This window comes from Mobula hypostoma, chromosome 2, assembly GCF_963921235.1.
Source record: "Mobula hypostoma chromosome 2, sMobHyp1.1, whole genome shotgun sequence".
Taxonomy (NCBI): domain Eukaryota; kingdom Metazoa; phylum Chordata; class Chondrichthyes; order Myliobatiformes; family Myliobatidae; genus Mobula; species Mobula hypostoma.
The window spans coordinates 14,704,104-14,721,638 of record NC_086098.1 but is presented as its reverse complement, the minus strand read 5'-3'; the positions used below and the strand labels follow the sequence as shown (position 1 = coordinate 14,721,638).

Sequence of the window (17,535 nt, the reverse complement as noted above, 5' to 3'; positions counted from 1 at the left end):
GAATCAGTCTTAGAGACACAAGATGATGGAATTCAGAGACACATAAAATGTTGGAGGAACTCAGCAGGTCATGCAGCATCTATGAAAGGAACTGGAGAGTTGATGTTTCAGGTCGAGACCCCTCAGCTGGACAAGATCAAGGGCCTGATTCAAATCATTGACTGCACATTTCCCTCATCCACACAAATTATTGTACACTTGTGTACTGGAAGTGACAGTAAACAATCAAATGACATGAAACCAGAAGACCAGGGGGAATCCCAAGCAGTCACAGGGAGAACATATAAACTTTTTACAGACACAGTACCCAATGATAGTTCAGTAAATCTCTGAAAGATTGCCTAGGATTACTTATTTAAATATCAACCAATTGCCCTTTTACAATTCTAAAGCACATCAACATTTTAAAGGTTCACTCTTTGATTTATTCAAATAAAAAAATAACTATTGAATAAATCAGTCAAACAACATATGTGCTTAAATAATCCCAAGGTTGACGAGTCTTCCAAAGCCTTTACTACTCGTTGTATTTATGGGTAACCTTGTTAATCTCAACTATCATATTATTAGGTGAGGCTTTATGAGGCATTGGTCAGAATGCATGTGGAGTATCATGTGCAGCTTTGGGCCCCTTTTCAGAGAAAAGATGTACTGGCATTGGAGAAGTAATTCACGAGAATGAGCCGGGGAACAAAAGGGTGAATGTTTGAGGAGAGTTTGATGGCTCTGGACCTATACTTGCTGGTGTTTAGAAGAGCGAGTGAGTGAGCGAGCGTGCGTGTGTGCGTGTGTCTGTGTGTCAGAGGATCTCATTAAAAGGCCTAGATAGAATGAATGTTGACAGGATGTTTACCATAGTGGGGGAGACTTGTATCAGAGGGCAGAGCCTCAGAATAGAAAGTCATCCCTTTAGAACAATGAGGAGGAGAAACTTCTTTCGCCAGAGTGTGGTGAAACTGTGGAATTCATTGCCACAGACGGCTGTGGAGGCCAAGTCGTTGGGTATATTTAAAGTAAAGGTTGATAGATTCTACATTGGTAAGAGTGTCAAAGATTATGGGGAGGAGAATAGGGTTGAGAGGGGTAATAAAGCAGCCATGATAGAATGGTTGGATCAGACATGATGAGCCAAATGGCCTAAATCTGCTCCGATGCCTTATGGTCTTATTGCAAAGTACTGCTGCTGTAAAGCAACAAATTTCACGACATATCCCAGTGATATTAAACCCGATTCTGATCTTACAACATACCCTCAAAGTGCATTTTTATAAGGGAAACGATCAAAAAAACAATAGATGTCTTGTTAAGCGAACCTAGTATTTCATGTGTCAACTATTAAAAGTGGACACACGCAAAATGCTGGAACTTAGTAGGCCAGGCAGCATCTTTGGAAATGAATATACAGTCAACGTTTCAGGCCAAAACCCTGGGAAAGACACCAGAATAAAAAGGCAGGAGAAGGGAAGGAGGCTAGCTAGAAGGTGATGGTTAAGTCAGGTGGTTAGGAAGGATAAGGGCTAGAGAGGAAGGAATTTGATAGGAAAGGAAAGTGGACCATAGGAAAAAGGGAGGGAGGAGGGCTACCACAGGGAGGTGATAGGAGGGTAGAAAAGGGAAAGGGAAAATATATGGGAAAATTTGTTTTACTTGAAGGAGAAAGCAATATTCATGCCATATTGTGGGTGGCTAACTAGATGGAATATAAGGTGTTTGGCTTCCACCCTGAGGGTGACTTCATCGTGGCACAAGAGGAGGCCATAAACAGACATGTCGGAATGGGAATGGGAATTGGAATTTAAATGTTTGACCACTGGGAAGTCCCACTTTTCGCAGATGGAACGGAGGTGCTCAACAAAGCAGTCCCCAAATTTATGACAGGTCTCAGCAATGTACAGGAGGCAGCATCAGAAGCAATAGACACAATAGATGACCCCAGCAGATTCACTGGTGAAGTGTTGCCTCACTTGGAAAGACTGTTGAATGAAGATGAATGGGTAGGTGTAGCACTTTGGCTAAAGTGGAGTTATAACAGAGTATGATGAGTATATGTTCAACCATATTGAATAGTGTGGTTATAATCAAATATAAATAATTCAACATATGCAGAGCTCATTGAAATCATCATCTGGACCTCCATAACTCCCAATTTCAAAATTCTAAATATAAATATTAATTATAGTTTTCTTCCAGCATGGGATCCAGGCTGAAAAAGTACACTATTAGATATATTTAAATAAAGGGCTTTGCTTTTATGTTGATATAAATGCTGCATGACTGATTTATTTTCATTCCTGATCTTGTTGTCCTTGAGTTGATAACTGAAACCTATAGATCTAATGTTGGGTAACTCTCTTGACTGGCACTGATTTCATGAGTTGAATGAACAACTTATATTCATTAAATATCCTACTTTCCTAGTTAAAAATTGGTTTCAAAGTTGGAACATAAATAAAATGGATAATTATCTCACTGAAATGAGCAAGTTTGTGTCAGACAAGATGGTAAAAATTCACTTATTTCAGTACCAAATCTTAGCTGCCTAGAAAACATTTTCCGATTTTAATTTATATTTCTATTAATAGCGTTGCAGGATAAATGATATTAGGTGTCCCAACTTTATCATTAGCAGGCTGGGTCACCCAGGCCTTGGTAAACAAGACAGTCAAAGTTAGGAATTTCTGGATGAAACCACACAGGACTTGCTCTCCTCTCACTACTGTCATCAGGAAGAAGGTAAGGGAGCCTAAGGTCTCACACCATCAGGTTAGGAGCAGTTACTACTCTTCAACCATCAGGCTCCTGAACCAGTGGGGATAACTTCACTTATACCATCACTGAACTGTTCCCACAACCTATGAGCTCCCTTTCAAGGATTTTTCATCTCCTCTTCTTAATATTTATTGCATATTTGTTATTATTTCTTTTCTTCTGTATTTGCACGTTTAGTTGTCTTTTGCACAGAGCTTGTTTGTCTGCCCGTTGGGTGCGGTCTTTTGTTGATTCTATTATGGTTTTGGATTTACTGAGTACAGTACTGTACTAAAGTTGTAATCACATATATACAGCTAGGGCATCAGACCTTTGCACAGTGCTGTATTTTTCAACATTCAGCAAACAGCAAGTTTGTAAGGATCTTGGGAATGGCAAGAGAGGAGCGCCATGGGAGGAGTGTGGGACAGGTGGCAGACAAGGAGTGCCAGGGCTGGGAGATGACGCAGGTGTAGACACGCTCAGCCCTCAGACACCAGCCAAGGAAATTGGATTCCAAACAAATGGTTTATTGATCATTACAAAACGTCTCCTTGCTGCTTCCTGCTCCCTCCCCTTTTTCCCAACATGATTCCCCTCCCTCTGCCCCCTTTCCACTCTCAGTCCACAATAGAGACCCATATCAGAATCAGGTTTATTATTGCTTTTTTGCAGCAGCAGCAATCCAGTGCAACACATCGAATTACTACTGCACTGTGCAAAAGGCTTAGGCACCCTAGCCATATCTGTGTGCCTAAGACTTTTGCACAGTAGTGTATGCCTGCAAGAAAACAAATTATATATGGTGACATATATTTACTTAAAGAATAAATTTACTTTGAACCCCTTCAGCCTGGAAGAGAAAGGAGTGCTTTCTAGCTAGGGCCCTCAATTATCACACCTCACTGTATACTAGATGCCTCTCATGCTCTACACTGAACACATCCCTTCCCACCCTTAAATTATTCATTGTCCTCACTGGCTTGCATCTTCCCCAAACAACTTCATTCTCTCTTGAGATCACAAATGCCTCCATGCCATCCACCTGTCTTCTGCGATTTTCTCTAAGAAGACAGCACCAACCCCACAATTTAAATTGGAGACAGCTTAAGTTCAATATTTTCAGAAGCATCAGAACATTACAAGCAAGAATGTAATGTTGAGGCTTTATAAAGCACTGGTGAAGCCTTGCTTCACTGGACCATTTAGAGTGGAGATGAAGAGGCAGAGAGTGGGGAAATCTGTGAATTTGTTGCCACAGGCAGCTGTGGAGGCCAAGTCATTCAGTATACTTAAGGAAGGGGTTGATAGATTCTTGATTAGTCAGAGCATGAAAGGATACAGGGAGGAAATTGGGGCTGAGAGGGATAATGGATCAGCCATGATGACATGATGGGCCGAATGGCCTAATTCTGCTACTATATCTTATGATCTACTAATTTGCCTTTATCTAGTTCTCACAGCTAGGTAAATGTATAGAAGCAAGAAAATCAAAAACAATTGATGTATTCCAATCTCAAAAAGGTTATTTTTATTGCCTAGAATTGCCAAATGCAGTGGAATTGCTTTCACATGTAAATTTACTTGAGCTAAATAAATTAGATAGTGCATGCACAGGAGAAAAAAAATCAATAAATAATCACTGTATTGAAAAGAGTGAGGCATAATAGTGATTACATTGAGATGTAGCCCTTTTTAAAACATGTATGTTCACACAATTCCATTCAGTTAGTATATGTGCATAATAAATCCAAGAAGCATGCACAATACATAATATTGATGTACTACACACATCTAATTACATTGATTTACTTGCTGCTGTATCTCAAATACAAAAGAATGGCTCTCCATGATGCACTGCATCCAATCTAAATAAATTTTGGCAAACAATGTCGAATTTTTTTTTAATAGGGAGTTAATTTACACTGGAACAGTTGCTTGGCCTAAAGGGATACAAAAAGGTAAGAGTGAGTTTTCTTCTTTCCTATAGCAAGGCCGCATTGGAAAGTGCCCTGTACCAAAAGAATTGTCTCCCGCTGTTTCTAAACACTCGTATTGATGAGTATCAATGTAAAATCTCAGAAAAATTAATGTTATTTTAATGTTTACTTAACAAATTCAGAGATATTGCTTCAAATCACAGATCACATAGAAATTTCAATGCTTCCTCAGGCATTTTGTCAAAAGCTGAAACATACTGACATTACTATAAACATTTCCATTAATATTTTATCAAATAGTTTAAAACAATTTCCATTTAAATATACTATGTCATAAAATTTTATTACAATTTGTACGATACAAATTACTACAAATCCTCCAAGAGGACCACAGTCTTGTTGTTGGGTCTGGAGACTTACATGCCTCAACGACTTCAGAGAGCTATGTTGGCTGGAGTCAGGGCTTTATGCTTTGGCTCTAGGTAGGGTCACTCATGCCAAGCAGGTCAAAGGACAGAGGTCAGACTAAGTGGTCCACTGATCCTCCAGGTTTGGGGGTTCAGCTCAGGGCTAACAGACAGTATTTCTGTGTCTCCATCCGGGATGTTCATAACTGACTATAGTGAAAACTGAGGGAAACCCTGAACACCTCAGAGATGGAGGACCTTCACTGCTGCCCTAAATGCCAGCGGTATAACAGGCAATAAGTAAGTAAGTTACTACAACTAGTACTTCTTAGATTGGCAATGTCAGTAATTAATGATTTACGGTCGGCCCTCCTTATCCGCGAGTTCCACATGCGCAAGTTCAACCAACTGTGAATCGGGAAAACCTGGAAGTTCTCTCTCCAGCACTCGTTCGAGCATTGTTCGCCTCGTGTCTCGTTCGTTCGCGACTTTGTTTCTGTGAAAAAATGGCTCCTAAAGAGCAATTACGTGGTCAAAGCAATTCCTCAAAGGCTAAGAGGGAGCATAAAGTGCTATCTCTCGCCAAGAAATTAGAAATATTCGATCTTTTGAAAAGTGGCATGTTGCATTAGAAGTGAGCCGTAAGGTCGGTAAGAATGAATCAAGTATTCGTACAATAAAGCAGAAAGAAGCTGAAATTCGTGTAAGTGTTAGTGCTAGGGATGGCTGGCTGGCTATGTAAAGTGCTACTGCCTCAAGAACTTAAAGATCACGGGAGAATCGGCACCAGCGTTCCCAGAAGAGCTACGATGGTTGCGTCTGTACTGAACATGTACAGACTTGTTTTCTTGTCATTATTCCCTAAACATTACAGTATAACAACTATTTACATAGCATTTACATTGTATTAGGTATTATGTCAGCAGAACAGAAACACTGAGGGTGGCAGGTCCTGTGCTGCCCTGGGTCCGAAAGTCCACCTGCACTGAGACAGGTTAAATAAGGGACGTGAGCATCCGCGTTTTTTAGTATCCGCAGGGGGGTCTCGGAACCAGTCCCTCGTGGATAAGGAGGGCCGACTGTATATTTAAAAATATGGTATTATAATTAAACCAGTTGTGATTAATTGTGCAAGGATTATAAATATGCATGTAATATATACAGTCGACCTTCACTAATCCGGCACCACTGGGACCTGAGGAGTGCCGGATTAGTGAAAATGCCGAATTACAGAAGGACCATATTAAGCATAATCAGTGCCGGATTATCGAAGGAACCGGATTACAGGTAGTTGGATTAGTGAAGGTCGACCTGTATATTTATGAAACACAGAAAGAGTAATCTCGACATGTGCTGCATATTTACTCTTCCCTCTCCCATGGTAAATTCAGGATAAAAAACTCTATGAACTCTGTGGATGTTTGGAGAACAAAAGGATTAACAACCAGCAGAACTAACAGCTTATTACTTATAACTGAATTCCACTTTAAAATGTACTGAATAATATCCAGGAAATCTCAATTTCTTAAATCATCACATTTTGGAATTGGAAAAGAGGAGTACTTTAATGTACTTATAATATTCAACAATTGTTCTACAGTAAACTCTTGCTTATCCAGAATCTAAATTTAATTATTATGCAATCAGCAAAAAGGACATGTGCTAGATTTTAAATGAATACAGGTTAGTCTTAAAGATCGTTATTTAAGAAGACAGGGAGATGACGTATTTCCGCAAATTATTTAAAGACATGCTTGCAATAATGCGTGTGATGTAGTTATTTGTTAGCACTTCTCATGCAAGCAGTGATCTCCATTTCCCAAGAACACCAGATAACTGAGAGATTATACATTGTTTCTCTAAAATTAATGTCTTCAAGAAATAAAAAAAAATCAGGATTTAATTCCTGCTTCTTCTGAGGCATATTTATTGCATAAAAATGGTGACCCCACCCCTCCCATAATTTGAAACAAACAAGCACGAATTTGTTCTTGTGAGTCCAACTCACATATCCGTCCTCATCTTTTATTTTGGTATATTAACTGTTTTGGTGCCACTTCTTCCCCTCTCTGAACAAAAGGATTTAACTCTTTGTGGAGCAAAGTTAAGATGGCGCTAAATGGCACCTCCTTTGCTTGCATCTTCGGAAACAGCTCTATTTCCATCTTTAATATCTTTATTTTCCCCTTTCAGGGTTCTTCTGAAGACCCTGACCTGGAGTTACACGCTGACTTTGGTTCTTTGCGGGAATGGGACCCGTTCTCGGGGTTTCAGGACTGGCTGTTGTTCAGCATGCCAAGGGTTTGGCCTGAGAGTCCAGCTCAGATGTGTAAGCCTAAGATCTCGGGGCTCTGGAGATGGGCAGATCGAGAGTCGGTGTCACAGCAGGACACCTGTGTGTTGTCCGGGGAGTCGGAAAATCTACTGCTGTGTGCCCAAAGACCCAGCATCTTTGAGATCTTTGGGAACAGAGCTCAGAAAAAGCGACAAAACGGACTTTTAACATTGTAAACTAGCAAGTTGTTTGATACGCCTCTTCGCTCACTGGGAAAAAAACGGAGACACCTCCTTCTCCCTTATTAGGAAGAGAAGAGAGCCTGTGGTATGTTGAATGCCGGGTGAAACATCTTTGGGGTAACTGCAAGTCTGCGTCTTTGCTATTGCTTTGCTCACGCTTAAGTGCTTGGTGGCGGTGCCTATGCTTTTTTTTTGCCAATGGGGAAGGGAAGATCGCAGCTTGCTACCACTTACCCGCGGGAGGGAGGGGAGCTGGGGGGAACTTTGGGGTTCTTACGTCTGTCGTTCATTCTTTGGGGCACTCCACTGTTTTCCTGAATGTATGCGAAGAAAAAACATTTCAGGATGTATATTATATACATTTGTTTGACATTAAATTGGACCTGCGAACCCTTTCAATTCCAATTTCCAAACTCCCCCCACTTCCACATAGTCACCCAACTCTTCCATTTGTCAACATCTCAGCCTGTATATTAGAGGATAGGTTAATGTCCAGAAGTCACTACGCGCTCACAACATTTTACCAGTTTCTTCTGCAGACTTGTCTCACTGATACTGGTTTCCATAGAAGGCCTTTGACCTTTTGCGTTCCACTTCCCACCTACCTACAAGTACCAGGATAGGAAAACGCATGCTCACTTTCCATTCCACTGGCCTTCATATTCAATGGTTCATCCCAAACAATTTCCAACACCTCCAAAGCCATGTCACAACTAAACATACCTTCTCTTATCCTTCCTTTCAGGGTGGTGTAGTTCAATCTTCCACATCCATCAATAAGTAGCCCTATTCCCAAGATATCCTTCAGTGGTTACACACCTACCCCTTCAAATTCCCTTCCAAGGCTTCACAGATAAAGCACTGACATATATACACTTTATTGTACAGCATTTTCTTCCCATATATTACCATGACTAGAGAGGAGGTTATTGGGAAAACCAAAAGGTCTGAAGGTAGATAAGTTACATGGACCAGAGGTGACTGAAAGAGGTGGCTGAAGAGAGCATGGAGGCATCAGTAAGGATCTTTCAAGAATCACTAGATTCTGGAAAGGTTCTGGAAGACTGGAAAATTGCAAATGTCACTTCACTCTTAAAGAAAGGAGAAAGGAACAAGAAAGGGAACCATAGGCCAGTTAGTCAGACCTCCAGATGCTGGAGTCAATTATAAGGATGAGGTCTCAGGGTACTTCAAAGCAGATGATAAAACAGGCTGCAGTCAACATGATTTCCTCAAGGGAAAATCTTGCCTGACAAATCTGTTGGAATTCTTTGAAGAAATAACAAGCAGGATAGAAAAACGAGAATCGGTTAGTGTTGTGTTCTTGGACTTACAACCCTATGACAAGATGCCACACATGAGGCTGCTTAACAAGCTATGAGCGGATGGTATTACAGGAAAGATTCTAGCAAGGATAAATCAGTGGCTGATTGGCAGGAGCTAAAAGAGAGAATAAAGGGAGCCTTTTCTGGTTGGCTGCTGCTGACTAGTGGTGTTCCATATGGGTCTGTGTTAGGATGGATTCTTTTTGCATTGTATGTCAATGATTTGGATGGTGGAATTGATGGCTTTGTTGCAAAGTTTGCAGATGAATTGCAGATGGGTGAAGGGGCAGGTAGTTTTGAGTAAGTAGAGAGGCTACAGAAGGGCTTTGACAGATTAGGAGAATGGGCAAAGAAATGGCAGACGGAATACAGTGTCAGGAAGTGTATGGACATACATTTAAGTAGAAGAAATGAAAGGTTATTTTCTAAAAGGAGAGAAAATACAAAAAAACTGGCACGGAAAGGGACTCGGGAGTCTATGCAGCATTCCTTAAATGTTAATTTGCAGGTTGAGTCTTTGGTGAGGAAGGCAAATGTAACGTTAGCATTCACTTCAAGGGGACTAGAATATAAAAGCAGGGATGTAATTTGAGACTTTATAAAGCACTGGTGAGGCCTCACTTAAAGAACTGTAAGAGGTTTTGGGTCCTTAACAAACTTCGTTTGGAAGAATAAAAAACCACTAACATTGAACTCAAAAATTTTAAATTCCAAAGGTTATACCTTGTAAGCTCAGAATGGGAAAATAACTACAATGCAAATAATAATAGAAATAAGTACTTTATTAATCTCAAGTGGGAAGTTCTTTCGTTACAGCAGCAACATCTATAAACACACTTAGCAGTGAGCAGACGTAACTAATATAAGTACAGAATATATGCAATAATTTACCAATACGCAATAATAATGTACAAAATAATAAAACAGAGACTATTGTACTATGATGTGTGTTCTCCTGTCACACAGAGATGAACTGTTGTATATCCTTACTGCATTTGGTAGAAGAGATTTTCTGTAAGATCCATGTGACAGTGGGACTGAATGATTTTGTTCGAAAGGGTCCTCTGCTGCTTATTCAGTAGAGTGTAAGGAACGTCCAGCAGTATGGAAATGTTTTTTTATTTATCCAGAATTATCTTGGTTTAATAAAACAAAACCACTGCTTGTACTTTCAATGAAATCATCAGCATGAAATATAATGTATGCATATTGTATAACTTGACCAGCCAGTGCATAGTAGCATCAGCACCAGACTTCGAATCCAGTGGTCCTGGGTCCTTGTACATTTTCCATCCATGCTGGGTCGAGCATCAAGCTAGCAACTCGGCCTCGTAAAAAACAGACAAATGCTAAAGAAACTGCAAGGTTGCCACCTGATGCACCACAAGGTGTGGAGAGGAACAACAATATTGTATCACTACATATCAGACTCAAAGTCTGGAAGTGGACAGTGACAGGTAAAACCACCACTGAACTACACTTTACCTCTACCTTCAGATGATCAGGATCAGAATCAGAATCAGGTTTAATATCACAGGCATATGTCGTAAAATGTGTTGTAATGTGGCAGCAGTACACTGCAATATATAATAATAAAATCTGAATTACAATAAATTTATGAAAGTTAAATTGAATAAGTCAGTACAAAAATAAGTAGTCAGGCTGTATTCATGGATTCAATGTCAATTCAGAACTCTGATGGCAGAGGGGAAGAAGCTATTCCTGAATCATTGAGTGAGTGCTTTCAGATTCCTGTACCTCCTTCCTGATGGCAGTAATGTGAAGAGGATATGTCCTGGGAGATGGGAGTCCTTAATGATGGATGGTGCCTTTTCATAAAATTCTTATTGCATATTATTCTAGATTAACTGAGTATACCAAAACTGTATTTAATGCAAGGCTTTATTTCGCCTAGCTTGGAGTAAAAGGACCAACAATCACTGACAGCCAGCAAATAGATTGTCCCACATAGACATTAAAAGAACAATTATTTCTAAGGCCAGTGTGTAGTCAAGTGCAACTTTTCAATTAACACTTAATGAGATCTAACAAAAATAGTGCTTTCTGGAACACACAAAGGAGATAGAACTTTGCACTATGTATTTTACTATTCCTTGCAAACTTTACTGACCCTTCAATGTTCAGAGATGAAATATCCTTCTTTCCACCTTCTCATTTCTATCGGAAGTTTACATTGAAAACATTCTTCCTCCCTCACAGGGGTTCACAACTTTTTTTTTATGCCATGGACCCCTACTACTAACCGAGGCGTCCGTGGATTCCAGGTTGGGAACCCCTACTCTATCAAAAGCATTGATGGTACTTAAGCAATAACGTCTAGAGAAAGAATTGTAATCAAGGCAAAACGGGAAAAAAAATACAAAGCTGACAAAGAGGCTTGAACAATTATAGGTATGAAATGGATAGGATACTTCAAACAAATCTTACTGGATCAGCTTGATGAGGATAACATGAATCTTCAAGCTAAAACACCAAGCATTACACATTTTTCAATTCTATGCCATCCATTCATAATGAACTAAAAGTGCTGTGTAACATACAGTAATAGAATCTATGTATTTTAAACCAAAGAAATAATAGAACTATTTTGATCAACTACATGCTAACGTGTTTTAGCCATGCTGTTGCGAGTGCGTGAATTATCCCGCTGGTCTCCCAGGAGAAAAATACAAAAAATCCTATTATAGATTATGAGTAAATTCTAAACAAATCTAGCTTCTCAACCTCCAGCTAGGATTGATCAAAAATACTTGTATATATAATTCCCTGTGACTGTCAGGGTTTCTTCCCTGTTTTCACCCATATCTCAAAATAAATGCAACACACATCAAAGTTGCTGGTGAACGCAGCAGGCCAGGCAGCATCTCTAGGAAGAGGTACAGTCGACGTTTCAGGCCGAGACCCTTCGTCAGGACTAACTGAAGGAAGGGTCTCGGCCTGAAACGTCGACTGTACCTCTTCCTAGAGATGCTGCCTGGCCTGTTGCGTTCACCAGCAACTTTGATGTGTGTTGCTTGAATTTCCAGCATCTGCAGAATTCCTGTTGTTTGCGTCTCAAAATAAATGCTGGGCGGTAAAATGATTAATGTAAATTGTTCCAGTTTGGGCAGTGGGGAGCTGATGGGAACTTGAGAGGAACAGGTTGCACAGCACAAGTATTTTTGGTTAATAAGTAGGATGAACGAGCAGTACAGTTGCAAAATGGCAAGTATGATGTTGTGGGTATCACTGAATCATGGCTAAAAGAAGATTATAGCTTGGAGCTTAATATCCAAGGATATACATTTTACTGAAAGGACAGATAGAAGGAAGAGGGGGCGGCATTGCTCTGCTGGAAAAAAAATAAAATAATTAGAAAGAAGTAGCATAGGATCAGAAGATGTTGAATCATTGTGGATCATGGATAGAGCTAAGAATCTGCAAGGGTAAGAAGATCCTAATGGGAGTTGCACACAAACCCCCAAACAGCAATAAGGATGTGGTCTACAAACTATAACAGGACACAGAAAACGCATGCCAAAAGGGCAATGTTACAATAGTCATGGGGGATTTCAATATGCAGGTAGACTGGGAAAATCAGGTTGGTGCTAGATTCCAAGTTGGCCTATGAGATTGATTTTTAGAGCAGCTCATGGTTGAGCCCACTCGGAGATCAGCTATTCTGGATTGTGTGTTATGCAATGGGCCAGAACTGATTCGAGAGTTCAGGGTAAAGGAACCCTTAGGGGAAAGTGATCATAATATGATCAAATTTACCTTGAAATTCGAGAAGGAGAAGCTAAAGTCAGATGTTTCAGAATTACAGGAGCATGAGCAAGGAGTTGGCCAGAATTAATTGGAAAAGAACACTGGCAGGGATGTCCATAAGACCATAAGACATAGGAGCAGAATTAGGCCATGTGGCACATCAAGTCTGCTCCACCATTCAGTCATGGCTGATCCTTTTTTTCCCCTCCTTCTCAAACCCAGTTCCCGGCCTTCTCCCTGTAACTTTTGATGCCATATCCAATCAAGCACCTGACTACACAATCATATCCAATCGTTGCCTCACACAGCTGCATGCGGCAACAAACTCCACAAATTCACCACCCTCTCGCTAAAGATATTTCTCCACATCTCTGTTTTGAGGCTCTGCCCTCTTGTCCTAGACTCTCCCACCATGGGAAACATCTTTTCCACATATACCCTCTCTAGGTCTCTCAATGTTTGAAAGGTTTCAATGAGATCCCCCCCTCATCCTTCTGAATTCCAGCAAGTACAGACCCAGAGACATCAAACTTTCCTTGTATGGTAACCCTTTCATTCCTGGAATCATCCTTGTTAACCTCCTCTGGACCCTTTCCAATGCCAGCACATCTTTTCTAACATGAGAGGCCCAAATACTCAAGGTGAGGCCTTACCAGTGCCTCATAAAACCTCTTGCTCTTGTATTCTAGATCTCTTTAAACGAACACTAACATGGCATTTCTCTTCCTAACCATAGACCCAGTTCTTGGGTGTTCTGCACAAGGACTCCCAAGTCCCTCTGCATCTCCTATTCCTGGATTTTCTCCCCAGTTAGAGAATAGTCCACACATTTACTTCTGCTACCAAAGTGCACGACAATGCACTTTCCAACATTGTATTGCATTTGACACTTTCTTGCCCATACTTCTAATCTGTCTTAATCCTCATGCTTCCTACCTGTTTCCTCAACACTACCTGCCCCTCCACCAATCTTTGTATCAAAGCCATCTACTCAATCATCTTAATCATTTCTATACAGCATAAAAAGAAGTGTTCCCAACACCGACCCATGCGGTCCACCAGTAGTCACTGGCAGACAACCAGAAAAGGATCCTTTTATTCCCAAGGTGCCACACGAGGCTGCTTAACAAGCTACAAGCCCATGGTCTTATACGAAAGGTTCCAGCATGGATAAAGTAGTGGCTGATTGGCAGGAGGCAAAGTGTGGGAATAAAGGGATCCTTTTCTGGTTAGCTGCCAGTGACTAGTAGTGTTCCACAGTGGTCTGTGTTGGGACTGATTCTTTTTACATTATACGTCAATGACTTGGATGATAGTATTGATGGCTTTGTTGCAAAGTTTGCAGACAATATGAAGACAGGTGGAGGGGCAGGTAGTTTTGAGGAAGTAGACAGGCAGAAGTTTAGGAGAATGGGCAAAAAAATAGCAGATAGAAAACGATGTCAGCAAATATATGGTCATGTACTTTGACAGAATAAATGAAAGGGTTGATATTTTCTAAATGGAAAGAAAATACAAAAAAACTGAGGTGCAAAGGGACTTGGGAGACCTTGTGCAGGATTCCCTGAAAATTAACTTGCAGGTTGAGTCTATGGTGAGAAAGGCAAATGCAATCACTGCATTCATTTTAAGAGGACGAGAATATATAAACAAGGATATAACGTTGAGACTTTATAAAGCACTAGTTAAACCTCATTTGTGAGGAGTCTTGTGCCCCTTATCTTAGAAGGAATGTCCTGAAACTGAAGATGGTTCAAAAGAGGCTCATGAAAATGATTCCAGGATTAAAAGGCTTGTATAGGAAGAGCATTGATGGCTCTAGGTTTGTATTCACTGGAATTTAGAAGAATGAAGGGCGACCTAATTGAAACCGATGTTGCCTATGGTGGAGAGTCTTAAGACCAGAGGGCACAACCTCAAAGTACAGGGATGTCCTTTTAGAATGGAAGTGAAGAGGAATTTCTTTAGCCACAAGCAGCTGTAGATGCCAAGTCTGCTATGTATATTTAAGGCAGAGATTGATAGATTGGTCAGGACATGAAGGGATATGTGGTGAAGGCAGGAGATTTGGGGTTGAGAGGAAAATTGGATCAGCCATGATGAAATGCCGGAGCAGACTTGATGGGTCAAATGGATCAAATTCATATAAGATTATTAAGGGATTGGACACGCTGGAGGCAGGAAGCATGTTCCCGCTGATGGGTGAGTCTAGAACCAGAGACCACAGTTTAAGAATAAGGGGTAGGCCATTTAGAACGGAGTTGAGGAAAAACTTCTTCACCTAGACAGTGGTGGATATATGGAACGCTCTGCCCCAGAAGGCTGTGGAGGCCAAGTCTCTGGATGCTTTCAAGAAAGAGATGGATAGAGCTCTTAAAGATAGCAGAATCAAAGGTTATGGGGCTAAGGCAGGAACTGGATATTGATTGTGGATGATCAGCCATGATCACAGTGAATGGCGGTGCTGGCTCGAAGGGCCGAATGGCCTACTCCTGCACCTATTGTCTATTGTCTATTCTGTTCCTATATCTTTTGGTCTTATGGCAAGTGAGGGAATGGAGCTGAGAGGACTACACTGAGAATCAGTGTTGACACAATGGGCCTCCTCTTATGTTGTAAGAAAGTATAATTTGAAATATAACAATAAAATATCATAAAATTAAATAAAACATGACAAAATTGAAGTCTGAAGATATAAAGAACAAAAGATGATTGAGAAAAATGAATCAAGCATAAGCAGAAGGAATATCTTAAACTTTCATAGCTCCTCAATGAAAATGGTGTGAGGGGCTGTTAGAAAAAGGGGAATGGACAATGGATCTAGAATGTGGAAGATGAGGCAACGACACAGACAAAAATTTAAAAGAATTTTTTGAAGTTCGGAAGAAATAACAATACTAGCGAGCTCATGAGAAAATCCAGGGTGTAGAATTGAAATGATAATGACAAAAGACTGTTACTGATGGTGCAGTTCAAATGGTATAGACCAGGGGTTCCCAATCTGGGGTCCACAGAACCCTTGCTTAATGGTAGTAGCCCATGGCATAAAAAAGGTTGGGAACCCCTGGTATAGAGAGAAATCCTGGCTTCAAAACTGCACATCTTGAAAATTGTTGCAGAACTTCAACAATTTTATGCAGTGACTTCTAATTAAATGTACTGAGTCACATCAGAGTGGACTTCATTGAAGAAAACAAAGTTCTGAAAAAGGTAGACACAAGCATTTAAGATGTGGGATGGCAATACAGTAAATAACAATCAGGAATCCATGCTCTATGGAAATAACCAACTTTGGTAATGAAGTCAATTTGAATTTAAAGTGGAAATCCAAAAAGGTGGTGCAGTTTTGATCATTATTCTTGGAGGAAGAGAAAAATTTCCCTCGTGTCATGAAGTAAATGGGCTTAAGCCAATTACGGCTTAGATTAGATACACAAGCACAGAGTCAGACTAGAATTTTCCGTTAACTAAGCTGAAACAAAAATTAAACATTTCAACTGCACCGCATTTCCACGTTTCTATAACCTTTTCTTTAGTTTAACAAACTATTGCACCAGAAGCAGATGCAATCCACAAAACTGACCAGAACTTAATTGACTTAACCACCATTGAAAGATTCCAGTAATTGTACTTATTTGGAAAAAACCTTCCAAAAAGTTTTTTTTTTAATTCAGCAAACTTTGTGTAAAGGAGCTAATTAGCTAGTTTTAAGAGATGATGTACTCGCATAGATTTGTGAACTAATCTTCCATTATTTAAATTTTCAATTATCTAAAATTAGATTACTCACAGGTGGTGGGTTAGATAAACATCGACTTTCTGACAAACTCAATTTTACGTGCTTGTATAATTTTACATTGGAATATTCCATGTTATTTGTATGATATTATAGATATTAATTTCCTTAAATCACAAACTTAAAAAGTTAACTGATGTTCTAGTTTTCAGCCAGATTACTAATTGCACCTGAAGTAGAAACTCTTGACCAACATCTGGAAGAAATGCGTTCAAACCTAGCAGACAAATGCCCAGATGAAGACCATAATAATTCCCTATCTTTCAATGAAACTTCTTAATATTTCTTTTATATAATGGATGCTCCATTCTTTATTGATATTATCAAACCACTTCAGGAGATATTAAGTTTCCATTATCCATAATAGCTCAATCTTTTTTCAATCTCTTTAGCTCACAACTTCTTTATGCAGTGCTCCAAGTTCCACGTTATGAGGTAAGAAAAGGCAATTTTAAATCAGTTTTCACTTAAGAAGATGACACTGCTACAGACTCAACAAAGCAAGTAGTTAAGATTACGGATGGGCTACAAATTGATATGTTTGGCTCAGATGAGGTGGCTGAGGGAAATAGGGGAGGAAATTACAGAGTTCCTGGTCATAATCTTCTACCTTTTGAGAATAGAATTGCCAATTTCACATCCTTGTACAAAAAAGAATGATTGTATAATCTCAGTAAATACAGACAAGTTGATTCCTTAAGGTTGTCACGGCCAGGGGTGGTAGTGGGGATAAGCTTTCATGACCTATTAAATGTTCCCAATTGTGTGCGTCTCAAATAGCCCGACAACCAAGTCCAGCTTCCAGCCTTCGTGTGTGGTTTAGCTACTAAGTCCAGCAGAACCATTTCTACTGACAGGAGAAGGGGCAAATTTGAGTTACTAGTGCCTTAATGCCAGTTGCTTCGGGTAGATGGGGCTTGTCAGCCGTGGTTGGCAGCTCACCTATTAGAAGGAAAACACTGATCTCAGATCTCTGCTGCCTTGTGGCTGTACCCAGTTATGGGGAAGGCTCCATGAGTAAACCCTGAGAGAAA

General features: G+C 40.1%; 1 protein-coding gene across 2 annotated transcripts in view; it reads right to left on the bottom strand.

Annotated features, from left to right (window-relative positions):
* The window catches only part of LOC134338109 (histone deacetylase 2-like), a 68,664-nt gene that overhangs the window by 37,318 nt on the left and 13,811 nt on the right, over positions 1 to 17,535 (bottom strand). Inside the window, exon 2 of one of the 2 annotated variants that reach the window (XM_063033665.1) lies at positions 7,847 to 7,926. The exons of the other annotated variant lie outside the window; for it this stretch is intronic. The gene's annotated coding sequence lies outside the window, so the exon portion shown is untranslated. The remainder of the gene's footprint in view (positions 1 to 7,846; positions 7,927 to 17,535) is intronic. 2 annotated transcript variants of the gene reach the window in all.